This window comes from Hibiscus syriacus, unplaced genomic scaffold (genome assembly GCF_006381635.1).
Source record: "Hibiscus syriacus cultivar Baekdansim isolate YM2019G1 unplaced genomic scaffold, ASM638163v2 tig00110793_pilon, whole genome shotgun sequence".
NCBI classification, from domain to species: Eukaryota; Viridiplantae; Streptophyta; class Magnoliopsida; order Malvales; family Malvaceae; genus Hibiscus; species Hibiscus syriacus.
The window spans coordinates 449,580-454,423 of NW_024062864.1; the positions used below are offsets into that span (position 1 = coordinate 449,580).

General features: G+C 39.2%; 1 pseudogene; it reads left to right on the forward strand.

Moving 5' to 3' along the window:
• Positions 1–784: 784 nt before the first annotated feature.
• Positions 785–4,333, forward strand: LOC120141127 (annotated as a pseudogene).
• The last annotated feature ends 511 nt before the right edge of the window (positions 4,334–4,844 follow it).

The following is a 4,844-nucleotide window of genomic DNA, read 5'->3' on the forward strand; positions in this document are numbered from 1 at the left end:
GCCCTATGCTATACAAACACTCGTAATTCTCCCTCTCTATATGCTCCAAATCCTTCTTCTTTGCTTATTGTTTCTCGAAAAATTGAGGGCCAAGTCCCCTTTCCCGATCTGATTTTATGGTGATGGGATCTCTTTACTACTATAGAAAGTTCCGCTAACTCTCAGGTAATAAATCACTCACCTCTCTCTTTTAATTGCTATTTCATTTACAACCAAAAATGTAAATGGTTTCGAATGATGATTCAATGCTTCTGAAATGTGCCTTTAGTATTTACTGAAAAATGGATGTAATATGAAGAAGTAAATTTTTTTTTCTGATTACAAGATGGTCCCCTTTTTTTTCCTCTGTTCCTCTGTTAAATCTTCAAAAACTGACCCTCCACCTCCTTTACAGTTTCTTCCTGATAGATTAAGAAAACTGAAATCCTCTTTTTTGTTAACTCCCGATAACTGCTTTTAGTTTTCCAGGGAGTATTCACATGGGCTTGAGTTGGGCCTTCAATTTCTCAGCTTCGGGTCTGCTTCGATCTAGCCCCGGATAAAAACGAGCATCTACACAAGTGGATGAGGATAAGGATGAAGGTTCATCCAGTAAATCTACTGAGGGAGCAAACAAAAAGTTCACGACAAATGTTGTTCTCATCCCTTCATTAAAAGAAGTCAAACCTTCACTACCCTTCCCACAAAGCTGAAGAAGCATAATGATGATATTCAATTCAAGAAGTTTGTCGACATTCTCGACCAGCTCTACATTAATGTTCCTTTTCTTGAAGCTATAGAATAAATGCCTACATATGCCAAATTTCTTAAAGAGATCATTACCAAGAAGAGAAAACTTGAGAAGTACGAGACCATTGCCACGACAAAAGCATACTACTATGCCTTGACCAAGCTGTCTCCAAAGCAAAACGATCCAGGAAGCTTTATCATTCCATGCTCTATAAGAGAAAATTATGTTGGGAAGACACTATGTGACCTTGACTCAAGTGTGAACTTAATGTCAAAGTCAATATTCCTGAAGCTTGGAATGGGAAATGCAAGACTCACCTCCTTTATTTTGCAACTAACCAACCGCTCCCATGTTCGTCCTGAGGGGCGAGTTGAAGATATCATTGTGCGGGTGGATAAATTTTTGTTCCCAGTAGACTTTATTATACTTGATTGCGAGGCAGATGCCACGACACCCATAATACTAGGGAGACCCTTCCTAGCTACTGAGAGTATTCTTATCGACTGTGAGAAGGGCGAGCTCACCATGAGAGTGGCCAACCAATGTGTCACCGTTAATGTTTTTCGTACTCTCAAGTACATGGATGAGTCTGAATAATGTCAAAGCATTTTGGAAGTGAATTCATTGATAGCAGGAGAAGCTGATCAATTTTGTCATGACAATTTCATTCAGCAGGAAAATTATGAGAGGCTTACTAAAGAGGAAAGTGCCGAGGAGCCCAATGATTTTTCTTTGGAGGTGCAACAGGCTAGCTTTCTCATAGCTAGCCCGTGTACACGCTTTGAACCTCTTGATTTTGATGAGTGTGTTCCTCCTAAACTCTCATTACAACATGTACCTACCCTAGAGTTAAAGAATTTTCCACAACATTTTAAATATGCTTACCTGGGTAGTAATGAAACTTTACATGTTATTATTTCTTCTGCTCTTACTCCTAACCAAGAATTTTGTTTGTTAATTGTTTTGTCACAACACAAAAGAGCGTTAGGATGGACTATGACAGATCTAAAGGAGATAAGTCTCACTATTTGTATGCACAAGATCCTGCTGGAAGAATGTCATGGCAAATCCATAGAACCACAAAGAAGACTTGAAACAACTTGCAGTGACCTTAAGGAGTATCCAATGGAGCTATGCAATCTTCTGGTCTTCATCAGCTACACAGCAAGGGTATTTTTCGCATTAGAATTCATCGAATTTAACCATATTTTTGTAAGTTTCTCTTTGAACTTTGATTGATAATCCACCAGGAACCTTCAGTGGGGAGATGGTTTTTACAATGGAGACATCAAGACAAGGAAGACAATACAAGCATTGGAGCTTAAAGCAGACAAAATAGGTCTACATAGGAGTGAACAACTGAGGGAGCTCTATGAATCTCTGTTGGAAGGTGAAACTGATCAAACTAAAAGTCCTTCAGCCGCATTGTCACATGAGGATTTGTCTGACACCAAGTGATATTACTTAGTTTGCATGTAGTTCGTATTCGATTTTGAACAAGGGTAATAGCACTAATGAAATCTCTAATGTATGTTGTTCATGGTTCAGTTTATTATCAGTTCTTGTTTTACATTGTTACATAGTGTTCCGGGAAAAGCACTTGCAATTGGTGAAACCATGTGGTTATGCAATGCTCAGTATGCATATAGTAAAATATTCTGCCGTTCCTTGCTTGCTAAGGTGGTATTTTTTTTTACCTAAACTGACGCAATATATGAACTGCATTATAAGATTGACAATTGGCTGACATAATTTACCTGTGAACTTGCTTTTTACATTACTTGATGCCCATCATTTCCCTTAGAGTGCATCTATTCAGGTAAGATTATCGTAAGATTAGCCGTCTGATTGTCCTATGTGGATTCGTTGACTCTTATTTTCCGCTTTGCAGACTGTGGTATGTTTTCCCTACCTTGGAGGTGTTATTGAGCTTGGCATGACTGAACTAGTAAGTTCTTTCTTAGATCCCGGTTGAGAGATTTGAGTTCATTATGTAAAGATAAATGTAGCCATAGATCCTTAATTCTCGAGGTGCTGGAGGATTCGAATCTGCTTCAGCATATTAAAGCTTCCTTGCTGGACTTCTCGAAGCTGGTTTGTTCCGAAAAATCTTCCTCTCCCCATCATAATGCAGGTAAAGATCCTATATGTGCCAAGGTCAACCGTGAGAGAGTTGATTTGTTGGACTTGGAGAACCTCTATTCACCTACTAAGGAAATCAAATTCGAGAAATTCAACGAATTTCATGAAAGTATCAATGGTGATTTCGATATCAGTTCCCCTTACGCGTGTTCAAATGGTGTCGAACAAAATCACCAGATGGATGACTCCTCCATGTTGGAAGATGAGAAGGGTGTTGCTTCTCAAGTTCAAAGTTGGCATTTCATGGATGATGACTTTAGTATTTGGGAAAAAACCGCAATCTCTTCTCCCAAGCAAGTGAGCCTAAACCATTCTCCTAAGCTCTTTGGATCTCAAAGTTGACAGTGACTTGCACTACAAAAGAACTGTTTCTGCAATTCTAAGAAGTTCGAACTGATCGATCGAAAGCTCCAGTTTTCATACCTGTGGCTATAAATCTAGTTTTATCAGTTGGAAGAAAGAAGGGATGGCAAATTTTCATAGACCAAGGGTGCAACAAAACATATTTAAAAAGATTCTATTTGCAGTGCCTCTATTGCATGAAGGCAATTCATTTAGGTCTCTGAAAGGAAGTGCAAGAAAAGATTGTCTTGGGAAACAAGAAAACGATGCTCATGCCATAGGATGTGTTTTACCGGAGAGAAGAAGGGAGGTGGCGAAATTTCGGTTCCTCGGGTCAATAGTTCCTTCCATCAGTGAGGTTAGTCGACTTTCATCCACACTATATGTTATCTAGAAATCCACTCTGACATGAACATGCACATACATACACATTTTCTTTGTTTGATCTGACTAGTTTTTGAAAACATCTTGCTTGTTTTCACAGATCGACAAAGAATCAATTCTCAAGGATACAATTAAGTACTTGAAATATCTAGAAGCAAGGATAGAAGAGTTGGAATCTTGCAAGAATTCAATGGAATTTAAACCAAGTCCTAGAAGGAATTCCCTGGATGTGGTGGAGCAGACATCAGATAACTATGAAAACAGGAGAAAGAAGTTTCGGGTAAACAAGAGGAAGGCTTGTGACATCGATGAAAGCCTCCATGAAACCGGTTCGGAATTAAATAGGGGTACTCCAAAAGATGGCCTTTCACCCCAAGTGAAAGTAAGAATAAAAGAACTGGAAGTTGTAATTGAAATAAACTGTCCTTCAAGGGAACTCTTCTTGTTGGATTTCATGGAAGCTATAAACAACCTACTGGATGCACACATGGTTCAATCAAGCACTCTTGACAATCTCGTTACATTAACCCTGAAATCTAAGGTTTGTTCGATTAGGCTCGTTTTAACAGAGTACATGGTTCTTTGTTGTTCTACTCCTAAGATAACCTGTCATTTTTTCTTTTTCGACAGTTTCGAGGAGCGGCCACTGCACCATCAGGGGCGATCAAACAAGCACTACAAAGAGTTGCAACTAAGTGATGATGAGAAACCAGATGAAAAACTAATAATCAACCGTGGGATTTCTGGGGTCAGTAAGCTGACTTATTGTTGTTGGGTTACTTGGTAACCAAACAAATGCAGTGGTAAATGAAGAAGACAGGAAACTTGGAGCCAAATTTTGTGTGAGGAAACTTGTACAGACAGGAAGACATAGTATCGTAGACCCAATTTACCGGTTCATGCACGCAACAAAAATCCAGCCCGGATCATATACTTGATTGTCTGAATATCGTATCAAAACACAAGGCGATCAAACTTGCACTGTGTGGGAGCTTCGACGTATACACAGAGACGTAAAGCATGCATAAAGCATTCAAAAATCATCATGGGTGCATGGTAAAAGAGATGATGTCTGATGTTGATGGAAGTGACAAACCATGCAATGGCTGAAGGAGCAGAGAGCTTGCTGTTTGCCTTTAAGCAGAAATACGTCCTTGGACTCATGCAAGATTCGGCACGATCAAGTCATAGGTGAACAGAAGTTATTCCAGCTTCCTTTCAAATATGATGAATAACCTAATAAATT